The sequence below is a fragment of the Tachypleus tridentatus genome, chromosome 5, assembly GCF_004210375.1.
Source record: "Tachypleus tridentatus isolate NWPU-2018 chromosome 5, ASM421037v1, whole genome shotgun sequence".
NCBI classification, from domain to species: Eukaryota; Metazoa; Arthropoda; class Merostomata; order Xiphosura; family Limulidae; genus Tachypleus; species Tachypleus tridentatus.
Genome location: NC_134829.1, coordinates 5,287,597 through 5,303,438, shown reverse-complemented (window position 1 = coordinate 5,303,438; position 15,842 = coordinate 5,287,597).

The following is a 15,842-nucleotide window of genomic DNA, read 5'->3' as shown; positions in this document are numbered from 1 at the left end:
ATTCTTGGGATTGTTAATATTATTTGTTTTAAATTAATACATAATGTTTTACAAGTTTACCTATAACTGTATTCACGATGATCCAATAAATATTAAACACTTACTTAGCAAATGACTAAGTCAAAACTCAGAAATTATTACATTAACCGTTTCTATCAAAACAAAAGATTATTGAATGTTTTTGTTATTAAATATACCCACGTTAATTGTGTTACTGCTCGTATATATTGAACTAAACTAAACATATTCAAGAAATTCTCATTAGTGCGTTAATAGATTTGGTGTTGCTACAGAAATATCAGTTATTTTTGGCAGAGGCTCGGTATGGCCAGGTGGATAAAGCACTCTACTCGTCATCTGAGGGTCACCGGTTCGAATCACCGTCACACCAAACATACTCACGTTACAATGTGATGATCAATCCCACTATTCGTTGCTAAGAGAGTAGCCCAAGAGTTGGCGGCGAGTAGTGATGACTAGCCTTCCCTCGAGTAGCTTTGCGCGAAATTCTAAACAAATCAAACCAATTCTTGGTAGAATTTTGAAATAAGCCAAATTTGAACTATGCTTTACTTACTTTATGATAAAAACCTAGTACCACTATAAAACACAAAAGCCACTGAACACATCTTCGAATAAAGTGATAACTGTTGGTGAGATCAGACGATCGAGTTTCGAACAAATGAAAACGAAATGAGTATACCCCAAAATTCCGTACTAAGAAAATGAGACCGATGATTATTTGTATTTAAACAACCACGACAATAAAGATTCATGAACGGTCCCTTTTATTTTTTCGCTAATTTACCATACTCTATGTAGATACGATACAAGTGACATTTGACCAGTAGACTTAGAAGAAGTAAAGAGGAGTGGGGGTTGTATGATAACCATTTAAAACAATTATTATTCAGCGAGAAGCAACTCAGAGAAAACTAAATGAGTATTCATGCGCGCTGTGCAACTGAGTTCTGCGGTCTCCGCTTCAGAGGTAACGTCGCATCAGTTAACGTATCATCTTATGGACGTGACACCAAGGTCAGGGTCCACAGCCCACACGAGAGGAGTAAAGCTGCTTGTGTAGCCCACCGGATGTCAGATCCTTCTAAGTGAATACTTTTGTAAGTGTTGCGGCCACGTTGCGTGATAATCTCTACCGAATGTTGCTGGCTATAAAAGACAAGCGCTTGTCTATCAGAGGAAGGAGGGGATAAAACATCTCCCGTTTCAGATTAGGAGTGTGAGAATAATCTGTCTCTCATTCTGTCTTCTTGTTAAGTTAAAACATCTCCCGTTTCAGATTAGGAGTGTCTGGTGTGAGAATAATCTGTCTTTCATTCTGTCTTCTTGTTAAGTTAAAACATCTCCCGTTTCAGATTAGGAGTGTCTGGTGTGAGAATAATCTGTCTTTCATTCTGTCTTCTTGTTAAGTTAAAACACCTCCGTTTCAGATTAGGAGTGTCTGGTGTGAGAATAATCTGTCTTTCATTCTGTCTTCTTGTTAAGTTAAAACATCTCCCGTTTCAGATTAGGAGTGTCTGGTGTGAGAATAATCTGTCTCTCATTCTGTCTTCTTGTTAAGTTAAAACACCTCCCGTTTCAGATTAGAGTGTCTGGTGTGAGAATAATCTGTCTCTCATTCTGTCTTCTTGTTAAGTTAAAACATCTCCTGTTTCAGATTAGGAGTGTCTGGTGTGAGAATAATCTGTCTTTCATTCTGTCTTCTTGTTAAGTTAAAACACCTCCCGTTTCAGATTAGGAGTGTCTGGTGTGAGAATAATCTGTCTCTCATTCTGTCTTCTTGTTAAGTTAAAACATCTCCCGTTTCAGATTAGGAGTGTCTGGTGTGAGAATAATCTGTCTTTCATTCTGTCTTCTTGTTAAGTTAAAACATCTCCCGTTTCAGATTAGGAGTGTCTGGTGTGAGAATAATCTGTCTTTCATTCTGTCTTCTTGTTAAGTTAAAATCTTCTCAACCGTCTGTCTGGCTGTACCATCCAAGGGTATCGAAACCTTATTTTAGGGTTATAGACTGCTAGGTTTTGGTAGTCATGTAATGTTATAAACTGCTAAGCCTTGGTAGCCATGTAATGTGTTATAAACTGCTAGGTTTTGGTCGTCATGTAATGTGTTATAAACTGCTAGGCCTTGGTAGCCATGTAATGTGTTATAAACTGCTACGTTTTGGTAGCCATGTAATGTATTATAAACAGCTAGGTCTTGATAGTCATGTAATGTGTTATAAACTGCTAGGTTTTGGTAGTCATGTAATGTGTTATAAACTGCTAGGCCTTGATAACCATGTAATGTGTTATAAACTGCTAGGCCTTGATAGCCATGTAATGTGTTATAAGCTGCTAGCTCTTGGTAGCCATGTAATGTGTTATAAACTGCTAGGCCTTGGTAGCCATGTAATGTGTTATAAACTGCTAGGCTTTGGTAGTCATGTAATGTGTTATAAACTGCTAGGCCTTGGTAACCATGTAATGTGTTATAAACTGCTAGGTTTTGGTAGCCATGTAATGTGTTATAAACTGCTAGGCCTTGGTAGCCATGTAATGTGTTATAAACTGCTAGGTTTTGGTAGTCATGTAATGTGTTATAAACTGCTAGGTTTTGGTAACCATGTAATGTGTTATAAACTGCTAGGTTTTGGTAGCCATGTAATGTGTTATAAACTGCTAGGCCTTGGTAGCCATGTAATGTGTTATAAACTGCTAGGTTTTGGTAGTCATGTAATGTGTTATAAACTGCTAGGTTTTGGTAGTCATGTAATGTGTTATAAACTGCTAGGCCTTGATAACCATGTAATGTGTTATAAACTGCTAGGCCTTGATAGCCATGTAATGTGTTATAAGCTGCTAGCTCTTGGTAGCCATGTAATGTGTTATAAACTGCTAGGCCTTGGTAGCCATGTAATGTGTTATAAACTGCTAGGCTTTGGTAGCCATGTAATGTATTATAAACTGCTAGGCCTTGATAGCCATGTAATATGCACTTACATATTTTACAAATTTAATAAAGCATAAGATCGTGTATGAATTTAGATTAAGTTAGGAAAGAACACAAATAGAAAGTAAGTAAAACCTAGTCGGTGACAGAAACAGTAAAACTCTAGTCGGTGACAGGAACAGTAAAATCTAGTCGGTGACAGGAACAGTAAAACCTAGTCGGTGATAGGAACAGTAAAACACTAGTCGGTGATAGGAACAGTAAAACCTAGTCGGTGACAGGAACAGTAAAACACTAGTCGGTGACAGGAACAGTAAAACCTAGTCGGTGACAGGAACAGTAAAACCTAGTCGGTGATAGGAACAGTAAAACACTAGTCGGTGACAGGAACAGTAAAACCTAGTCGGTGACAGGAACAGTAAAACCTAGTCGGTGATAGGAACAGTAAAACACTAGTCGGTGACAGAAACAGTAAAACTCTAGTCGGTGACAGGAACAGTAAAACCTAGTCGGTGACAGGAACAGTAAAACCTAGTCGGTGACAGGAACAGTAAAACTCTAGTCGGTGACAGGAACAGTAAAACCTAGTCGGTGACAGGAACAGTAAAACCTAGTCGGTGACAGGAACAGTAAAACTTAGTCGGTGACAGGAACAAATGCTGCAGAATGGCTCCAGAAAGCCGACTGTGGACTTTAATGTCGGAAAGTTCTATAATTCTACCATAAACCGCCAGTGGTTTTAACAAAATAACAGTCGTTATCTCAGAACGGCTGGTAGGGGTTTTAACACTTTTATTGATGAGCAGAGAACAACGTTTTGACCTTCTTTTATTAACCTAAAGATGACCTAGGAAGGTCGAAATGTTGTTCTCTGCTTATCAATAAATGTGTTAAAACCTGTATCAGGTAAGGGCCTTACTTTACACAACAATTTAGGCTTAACAATTGGTAGAGCAACAAAGAGGAAAGCAAGACATGAACTGAGTAATAAGCAAGGACTTTCTTTTGAATAAATAAGAACTTGCTTCATATGAGAAACTTCAAATGATAGTTGAAAATCAAAAACAGTGGATGAGGACAGGTGTATGATGGTTTACCCACGAACATTATATTTCTCAGAGAACATGCGCTGTTCTGTTGTCAACCAGACACATCAGAATGATTTTAAACATGGGCAGTATAATGGTTAGTTAAACTGGCAGATTCAAAACATATTATCGTTTATGAAACAATATGGTGACAGATTCAAAACGTATCTTAGTTTAAAAATCAATATGTTAACAGGCTCAGAAAGATATTCTTATTTATAAATTGATGTAGTTACAGATTCGAAACATATCCTCGTTTATAAATCAATACGGGAATAAGTTTAAAACGTTTGGTTTAAATTTCTAGGAAAGCTACACGAGGGCTATCTGCGCTACCCGCCCCTAATTTAGTAGTGTAAGACTAGAGGGAAGGCAACTAGTCATTATCACCCACCGCCAACTCTTGGGCTACTCTTTTACCAACGAATAGTGGGATTGACCGTAACGTTATAATGCTCCCATAGATGAAAGAGCGAGCATATTTCAGATTACTATAACATTAAGTTAGATATTTCACATTACCCTGACATTAAGTTAGATATTTCAGATTACTCTGACATTAAGTTAGATATTTCAGATTACTCTGACAATAAGTTAGATATTTCAGATTACTCCGACAATAAGTTAGATATTTCACATAACTCCGACATTAAGCTAGATATTTCAGATTACTATAACATTAAGTTAGATATTTCAGATTACTCTGACATTAAGTTAGATATTTTAGATTACTATAACATTAAGTTAGATATTTCAGATTACTCTCACATTAAGCTAGATATTTCAGATTACTATAACACTAAGTTAGATATTTCAGATTACTCTGACAATAAGTTAGATATTTCACATTACTCCGACATTAAGTTAGATATTTCAGATTACTATAACATTAAGTTAGATATTTCGCATTACTCTGACATTAAGTTAGATATTTCACATTACTCCGACATTAAGTTAGATATTTCAGATTACTCCGACGTTAAGTTAGATATTTCAGATTACTCTGACATTAAGTTAGATATTTCAGATTACTCCGACATTAAGTTAGATATTTCAGATTACTTTGACATTAAGTTAGATATTTCAGATTACTCTGACATTAAGTTAGATATTTCATACTACTCTGACATCAAGTTAGATACTTCAGATTACTCCGACATTAAGTTAGATATTTCAGATTACTTTGACATTAAGTTAGATATTTTCCTTTATTTATTTCTAACGTTGCTATGGCGTTTGTAACTTATTTTAAGTAATAAAATGTTCCTCACTGTATACCTGTCTTATTTCCAGTTAATGACTAACTAAATTAATTATAGACTCAATTTTACGTTCGGTATGAAAATCAATTAGTCCTTTAAGGCTAGCAGTCAGTTCATAATAATTAGTTTGTAACAAACTGAATTTCTTGATTAAATCCAATAGTCATGTGATTCACTCGGATGATTCTCAGATGTCTATCGATGAAAGGTTTAGTTCTAAAAAACGAACAATTCTGACGCTACAACACAGCAATAAAATAACCAGTTGTGTCACAACACAGTGATACAGAGAACCTCAACAGCTTTGTTACTATTAAATGAAAACTTTCCTTCTTACGGTCTAATATTTATCTAATCAAACAATAGTTAGATTATAAATGGATAATAACTATCATACAACTGAACAGTGATACTTATGTTAATGAATACAGGTTATAAGAAAATAACAATTAATATCAACTATGGATAGATACGCTAATTATACAGTCGAAGTTAATGGTTTCAGATAACACACATATCATCATTGTAATGGTTTCAGATGTTTAGATAACACACATATCATCATTGTAATGGTTTCAGATGTTTAGATAACACACATATCATCATTGTAATGGTTTCAGATGTTTAGATAACACACATATCATAATTGTAATGGTTTCAGATGTTTAGATAACACACATATCATCATTGTAATGGTTTCAGATGCTTAGATAACACACATATCATCATTGTAAACATTAAAGATAATTGTTTAAACTATGATCAGTAACTATGAATATTATGCAATGATTGGCATTTATTTTTAATATCATAGTACTGGTTTTGGTTCGCAAGAACTGATTTTAAAATTAGACATTTTTTTTAACTCTTACGTGAAAATCGATAAAATTTAGCACTTGGATTTTTACCCAAGAAAATTACTTTTATGGTTTAGTTATCAGCCTAACAAAAATGTTTCGGTATCTAAAAAAAACAAAAATAAACGAATTATGTGAGTATTTATTTAAATGCCATATTATGAATCATAAAGAATTAGGCACTGTGGATGAAAAGTGCCGTGTTATGGCCAAGTGTGTTAAGGCGTGCGACTCGTAATCTGAGGGTCGCGGGTTCGAATCCCCGTCGCACCAAACATGCTCGCCCTTTCAGCCGTGGGGGCGTTATAATGTAACGGTCAATCCCACTATTCGTTGGTAAAAGAGTAGCCCAAGAGTTGGCGGTGGGTGGTGATGACGAGCTGCCTTCCCTTTGGTCTTACACTGTTAAATTAGGGACGGCTAGCACAGATAGCCCTCGAGTAGCTTTGTGCGAAATTCAGAAAACAAACAAACAAGCCTTAGTTCACACATGGATTTTATTACATTTTAAAAAGTATTGGAATAAGACAAACTAGGAAAAAATTAGACCAAGAGGACTTCTTAATCTTTAATAATAAATAGAGTTTTGTTGGCCAAAATGTTTCCATACTGTTACATATTAATGTTATTCTCGATATGAATTAGTTACTGAGTAAATACCTAATAAGTAACACAGTAGGTAGTGTATGATAGAAAAAACGTTACCACTTGTTATTCTGGTTTGTTTTAGTTATTTTGATCATTTGTTCGTCAAAACACATGTAAACATCTGTTTGTTCAGCAGTGTGTGTTTTTGGTGTAATCTTTTTTGTAATAGATCAACACTTTGCTCAGCTAATTTCTCTGTACTTGATGTAGAGTCATGCTTCGTCACGTGCAGGATGTTATACGGAGTGAAACTGTTCGATTGTTAAAATAAGATATTATGGTATGTAGAACTTTGAAAGAGGTAAAGTCTAATGGTAAACACTGAAACACTACTGTCTGAGTTAGGCCTGATTTAATCACGTAACGTCAAGGTCAAAAGAAGCGCTGCGAAACCTTATGACAGGAACGGTATGAACACATAATCCAGAAGAACAGTGAGTATAAGATTGATCAAACAGTGTTATCTTGCAAGAAGAGCTATCTGCTAACCGCTATTAACCAGACTTGACCGTCGTCACGATGTCAGATGTTCAAGACAGTGTGTCAACTTACAGTTATGACACTGGAGAGATGTCATTTTCTCAGATGAGTTCTGTTTCCGGCTTGTTAAAGTTAATGATAAGGTTTATGTTTGTCGTTTGCATCAAGAACAAATGAGAAAAGACTGTCTTTCCAACAAAAAACACAGGAGGTGGTGCAGTACATGATCAGGCAGCTATTCTTTATAATGGAAAACTGTTCTTCATATCATTCAGGAGAAAGTTAATGGTGTCTTCTATAGGTATCACATGAAGACGACATTTCTACTACACGCTAGGGTAGGTTTTGCAGTAAGTTTGTGTTCCACGACGTGCAACAATGACACTACAGGTGTCTCATCAAGTTATTACTCTAATAAATCTATTATAATACCCATAGAACAACACAAGATATACATATATGTGTTTAATGTAACACACATCTGTCAGTTTGACCTGTATCATTACACAACTTACATGTAACATATCTTTCAATTTGACTTGTATCATTATACAAATTACATATAAAACACATCCTTCAGTTTGATCTGTATCAGTATACAAGTTACATGTAACATATATCTTTCAGTTTGACCTGTAACGGTGAAGAAGTTATATGTAACACAAATCTTCCTGTTTAACCTGTATCATTACACAAGTTATATGTAACACAAATCTCCCTATTTAACCTGTATCATTACACAAGTCATATGTAACACACATCTTCCTGTTTAACCTGTATCATTACACAAGTTATATGTAACACAAATCTTCCTGTTTAACCTGTATCATTACACAAGTTATATGTATCACAAATCTTCCTGTTTAACCTGTATCATTACACAAGTTATATGTAACACACATCTTCCTGTTTAACCTGTATCATTACACAAGTTATATGTAACACAAATCTTCCTGTTTAACCTGTATCATTACACAAGTTATAGGTAACACACATCTTTCAGTTTAATTTGTATCATTATACAAGGTACATATAACACACATATTTAAGTTTGATCTCTATCACTATGCTAGTTACATGTAACACACAACTTTCAATTTGATTTGTATCATTATACAAATTAGATGTAACACGTGTATTTCAGTTTGATCTGTATCATTATACAAATTATATGTTACACCATTTTACATTATACATTATTATAAATATTATACTAACACACATCTACATAAATTCTTTTGTAAATTGAACGGCAAATAAACTGTTTATAAACAAATAACCAAACATAGGAGGGGCAGAAAGTGTTCGTACGTTTACTTTAATGGTCAGTTGTGTAACCTTTCAGGTGAATTACTTGGCACAATCTCTCCTCATAGCCCTCCATGATCGTTTGATAGTACTCGACTGGTATTTTCTTCCATTCTTCTTTACAGAAGGCCTCCAACTCTAGCAAGTTTGTCGGATGACGCTGATGAGCCCTGGTCTTCAACTCATGCCAAACGTTTTCAATTGGGTTGAGATCGGGTGACTGCGATGGCCACTCCAGAACGCTTATATAGTTTCTCTGAAACTAGGATTCCACATATTTTGATGTGTGCTTAGGGTCATTGTCGTGCTGGAAGATACAACGACGCCCAAGCCACAAGTTCCGAGCATCATTCCTGATATAAGTGCCTAATATATCAACGTACTCTTCTTTTTTCATGATTCCGTTGACGCGGTGAAGGCTGCCTACACCAGAAGAGCTGAAGGAACCTCAGAGCATGATCGAGTCACCTCTGTGTTTAACTGTAGAGACGGTGTTCTTTGGAAGATTTCGTTCCCCCTTCTTACGGAACATATAGTGAACATTATTGTGGCCGAAAATCTCGATTTTAGTCTCGTCTGACCAAAGAATACTCTTTCAATAGGTAAAGGGTTTATCTACATGCTTTCTTGCATACCTCAATCGTGCTTCTAAATGAACAGGCTTTAAATATGTAGTTCTACGAGGATGGCATACTTTGAACCCAGAAGAGCGTAACATGTTCGTAACTATAGAGGTGCTTACTTCAACCCCAGTTTCCCTTACCAGTTTCTGTATGTCATTACATGTTAAACGAGGGTTCCTACTAACTTCTCTGAGAACCTTCCTATTGGTTATCTCTGGAATTTTGGTGGGACATCCAGAACGAGGGAGGTAAGTAGATGATCCTGTAAGTTTAAACTTGGCAATTATGCTTTTAACAGTAGATTTAGGCACATTAAGTTATGTAGCCATACCGGAAACAGACACACAAAACTTGTATTTTACAATAATTCGGTTTTTTAAACCACTAGACAGTTGTGTCCTGTTCGCCGTGATGACCAAGCAGATAATGAAGGAGACGGCGTTAAACTGCCGGAAGTACATTTTGTGCTGGATAAATTCCATTAATTATGAACCCAATGTCTTGTTCTGGAATGGTATAATGTAGTTTATTCGCCAAATTAAACAAAATGTTTACAGGAATATAAGTTTTTTAACACATTATGAACTGTACGAACACTTTCTGCTCCTCCTATTTTTGGTTATTTGTTTATAAACAGTTTATTTGTGGTTTAATTTACATAAACATTTATGTAGATATGCGTTAGAATAATATTTATAATATACTATACGTCTATTAGCTTAATCTTGATACTTTTAAAGTTATAACACACATCTTTCAGTTTGACCTCTATCATTAAATACGTTATATGTAACGCACATGTTTCAGTTTGATCTGTATCACTATACAAGTTACATGAAACATCCATCTTTCAGTTTGATCCGTATCATTATAAACGTTACATGTAACACACATCGTTCAGTTTCATCTCTATCAGTATACAAGTTACAGGTCACACACGTTTGAGTTTTAGCTGTATCATTACACAAGTTACATGTAACATAATCTTTCAGTTTGACCGGTATCATTAAATAAGTTATATATAACACACATCTTTCAGGTTAACCTCTATCTTTGTACAAGTTATATGTAACACATATCTTTCAGTTTGATCTGTATCATTATCAGGTTTCGAGTGTTGTAGTTATTGTGATTTTAGATGTCACGAACCTAAATAAATTTTAGGATCATAGTTAATTATTTAGGATCACATTTATAGTTAGTGGATTATAACCCTAAACAAAGTTGTTCAGATCTCAGAAACCGGTCATTAAGTTTCAGTAATAATTCAACCTTATGAGATTTTCACTGTAGACACATTCACTTCTGTTTATTTGTTCATAGGAATATATACGTATGGTGTAGCTGGTTACGTTATTCGCCTAGTTATAGATCGTCTTTAGTTTCCTGGTTCATCACTTACCTTGAACCAGCCAAATTAAACCTTCCACTTTGAAGAATGTCTGAAGTTTAGCGTATACGTAAATTAACTAGAGTTTGGGGTACATGATAGGACTGTGTGGAAAGCAGTAGACCTAATTAAAGACCATTTTAATGACACAAAACATGAAAAACTGTTAAAACTGTGTTATGTTTCATACGACCACACACTGAGAATTATTTATTTTTCTGTCTGGTGTGTAACTTTAAAATTCCATTTTGTATTAACTTCACACTGCAGCACACGAAACCAGCACTTCATAGACAAGTTCGACTATTTCAACTTCTTTAATGTGTGATAGGTTACTCCTTTTACCCAACCTGTGACATGGGTCTGTAGACTTACAACGTTAAAAACTTGGTTTCGACAATCGTGGTGGGCAGATCACACATAGCTCACTGTGTAGCTTTGTGTTTAATTAGAAACAAACAACTTACAGAACCTATGACCTGATTTTTGTATATTCGATGTGTGTATGTGAGATTATTAACTGGACCAAAGGTCAAAGGTTTAGACATAGCCGTTCATAATTTGGAATTGTTGACCACAGGGAAGGAAATCACTGAGCAACACCCGCTGATATTCTCGTAATAAAACAGGAAAACTGAAAAGCCACTATTATAAAACCCAAGTGCATTCAGCGACACATTGTAGCTTTAAACTAGAGCCCTCCGATTCGCAGCCCGGCACATCACATTAAGCCCCGCTCGCCCTGTTTACAATAATGATATATTGAATATACTATTGTTTGGAAAGTGTTCTCTACACAATCCGAAGACTTTAAACATTAACGTATCACATCAGAGTCTTCCGGACAGTGAGAATCTTTCGAACAGTGCGTGACTTCCGAAAAGTGTAAGCGACTTCCGGACAGTTCGAGATTTCAGGAAAGTACTTTGCGAGTTGTTTTAGTCGAAGCTATGTAAACGAGAACAGAATAATTGAATGAAGACGATAGAAACGTATGATCCCGAGAATATGAGTGGACGTGATCCAGTGCGTCAGAATAATCTCGTAGTTTTGAAACTTTTCTAGTAGTAGCCAAATCCACAGAGAGAGGGGCGATATAGGACAAGGTTTCTAAACACGATTTTTAGGTTATGTGACAAACGTGATGACGAACATAACAATAAACACGCTCATAATAATAGAAAGAAAAGGTGTTTACACAGATAAAAACGACCTGAATAGCGAAAAATGGAATCTGGAAGGTCCGAAAAATGTGACAAAGAAACATGAATAGTGATATTTTGAAACTGACACTTCCTATAATTTATAAGTGAAAGTTTAAGATATCTTATTTCAGCAACGACTCGCGAACATTCAAAGACGCTTTTTTCACTTTTCTCTCTGTTGTTGCCTTTGTCTATTTACAAATTCCTAGTCCTTTAATTGTCCTGGTACCCTAAACTGATCCATATTCATTTACTTTCCAATAGCATTAAGTAAAGAAGATATCTCTCTTTTGCCCTCCCCCCACCCGTTAGTACAACGGTAATCCGACGGATTTACAAGGCTAAAATCAGGGGTTCAATTTCCCTCGATGGGCTCAGCAGATAACCTGATGTGGCTTTGCTATAAGAAAACACACACACGCCCCTCTTGGAAAATCTAAATTTCTTACCTCAACATACCTTTATGGTTTAAATATTTGTATATTTTGAGTTAGAAATTATTGCTACATACCCTTTAGAAACGAATAATTTCGGTGACATATCTAAATTCAAACACTTTCAAAATGTAGTTTAGATTCACGTCTTTGTACCTGCCCTCTCTCCCAGCGATAAGTCAGTTAGAAGGGTTATAATTCTAAAATCTAGTCTCCATATTAGTGGTATGTACAACACATATAGCTCATTGTGTGGTTTTCTGGATAACAGCAAACAAACAAACAAAAGTCTTTCCACTGACTTGTATGTTCAAAATCGTTTTAATATAGTGCACTGAACCCTGTATATGTATATCCATATATTTTAAGCGCTGAAACAAATTACAGATCTCTCTTCATTTTCTCAAATATTATCCAATACAACTTTACCAAAGTCCATGGCGTAAATATGGCTTTTAAAATGGCTCACTTTTAACTTAAAGTCTAATAGAATCTCAAATTATGTCGAAGTATTTTCGTAACTTTCCAGAGTAAGTGTAGTAGACACGAAACCATGATGCAGGCCACCCTTGAACTCGCAACCTTCCAACTAACAGTCAAGAGTGCGAGGCCACGTTGTACGTTTTATGATCCGAATTTATGAATATTTTGCATCAGAAAGGGCGGCTACACGCCCTTCACGAAAATGAATAATTTTTCGATTGCATCACACAACCAGCGTAACGCTAAATAAACATTAAAATGCAACTGTGAGAGAAGCACCTTAACCACGAGGCCATGCAAGCCCCCACCCCGCCCTCTACAACTGAAGTAACTTCCGGAATCTGGTTTTGTTGTACAATTTGTGATGTCTGTCTCTCAACCTATTCATAATATGTACATTATTGAACTAAGCACCAAGGTCTCCAAACATGCCAGAAATTCACAAACAAAACAACTTTTCAACGTATCCATGGTAACTACCACACACTCTGGGGTAGTTAAGCACACCTGGTCCTAAAATATATTTAGTCTCCATGGAAAAACAACTTTGTGTAAATTTGAATGGCCTTATATTTGCTTATCAACAATGATATGTTCTCGCTTCAGTCTTTGGCACTTCTATGTTAAGCGGGGTAGTATATAATTACGTCCCAGGTGCTGGCTTTGGACGCAGGATACACGAGGCTCGTGACAGCGCACCGTATGTAAAGCGCATGCGCCGACGGTCCACGTTAGACGTTTTGTCATAAATTTCCTGCTGAAGATCAGAGCTTCATACCTGATTTTACTTTCAAATCATGAAGTAAATAAATGAAACTAAACGATGAAAGTTATTTTACTGGCATATTAATGTATACGAAGTGAATTAGAGCCGTATTTCACACCAGGTTTAAAAACTCACATTCACTGTCACTATTTCGTTTTTAGTTGGTGCCTCAGTATGTTACAAAGAGATAAGTTTTTATTAAATCAATATATCATCATTGGTATCAAAGGTAATCACAGGTCTTACACCGTATAAGGCCCGGCATGGCCAGGTGGGTTAAGGCGTTCGACTCATAATCTGAGGGTCACGGGTTCGAATCCCCGTCGCACCAAACATGCTCGCCCTTTCAGCCGTGGGGGCGTTATAATGTTACGGTCAATCCCACTATTCGTTGCTAAAAGAGTAGCCCAGGAGTTGGCGGTGGGTGGTGATGACTAGCTGCCTTCCCTCTAGTCTTACACTGCTAAATGAGGGACGGCTAGCACAGATAGCCCTCATGTAGCTTTGCGCGAAATTCCGAAAAGCAAACAAATTTATACCTTGTATATTATATCATACGTTCAGTACTAAATAAAATATTTTGAGAACAAGTGAAACCAGTTTATTTATTCTTTATTTAAGAGTAAGACGAGAGAAAGTAAACTTAAGATATGTAACAAATATTTTCTCATTTTCGCTTATTCAGTATATCAATATTAAAAGTCGAGTGGATAGTTCCCAAGAATTTCAAACCAAAGTGACGAAGAGAGAAGAGTTTCTGTAACAACGATAAAAATACCGCTACGCTTCACGAGAGGTTTCCATAGAAATGCCTGGATGTTAGCTTATTGGACATCGATACACGAATGAAAATGTAAGTTTTACAGTTAAGGATAAGAGCTTAATACACATTTCTAAGGAAAATAATGAAAAACTTTTGAAAATTCAAATCAAAATATAAAATTAATTGTCACACAAAACTTATTATTTAACATTCGGGGTAATTATTTGCATGTAGATGAAACATTAGTTGTAAGAATTTAATGAAAAACATAAACATAAGTCCTCTCTGATTCCTCAGTTTTCTAATGTTTGAAACGTTTATTTTTCTAAAATTACTAATTGCTTAATCTAAATTACACTAACAACTGTTTTTATCCGTTTAATAAGATGGCGATTTATCTGTAGACACAGTCGCACCGATCACAACTAACCGAGAAACATATTAAAGAAAACACAACGAACTCATCGATAGACCCGTACAAAACTTAGTAAAAATTAAAACACAACGAACTCATCGATAGACCCGTATAAAACTTAGTAAACATTAAAACAGAACGAACTCATCGATAGACCCGTATAAAACTTAGTAAACATTAAAACACAACGAACTCATCGATAGACCCGTATAAAACTTAGTAAACATTAAAACACAACGAACTCATCGATAGACCCGTATAAAACTTAGTAAACATTAAAACAGAACGAACTCATCGATAGATCCGTATAAAACTTAGTAAACATTAAAACACAACGAACTCATCGATAGACCCGTATAAAACTTAGTAAACATTAAAACACAACGAACTCATCGATAGACCCGTACAAAACTTAGTAAACATTAAAACACAACGAACTCATCGATAGACCCGTACAAAACTTAGTAAACATTAAAAAACAACGAACTCATCGATAGACCCGTATAAAACTTAGTAAACATTAAAACACAACGAACTCATCGATAGACCCGTACAAAACTTAGTAAACATTAAAACACAACGAACTCATCGATAGACCCGTATAAAACTTAGTAAACATTAAAACACAACGAACTCATCGATAGACCCGTATAAAACTTAGTAAACATTAAAACACAACGAACTCATCGATAGACCCGTATAAAACTTAGTAAACATTAAAACACAACGAACTCATCGATAGACCCGTACAAAACTTAGTGAACATTAAAACACAACGAACTCATCGATAGACCCGTATAAAACTTAGTAAACATTAAAACACAACGAACTCATCGATAGACCCGTACAAAACTTAGTAAACATTAAAAAACAACGAACTCATCGATAGACCCGTATAAAACTTAGTAAACATTAAAACACAACGAACTCATCGATAGACCCGTACAAAACTTAGTAAACATTAAAACACAACGAACTCATCGATAGACCCGTACAAAACTTAGTAAACATTAAAACACAACGAACTCATCGATAGACCCGTATAAAACTTAGTAAACATTAAAACACAACGAACTCATCGATAGACCCGTATAAAACTTAGTAAACATTAAACTATATTAAAAAAAGTATAATATTTTTTCTTAACTTAATATATCTCACAACTATC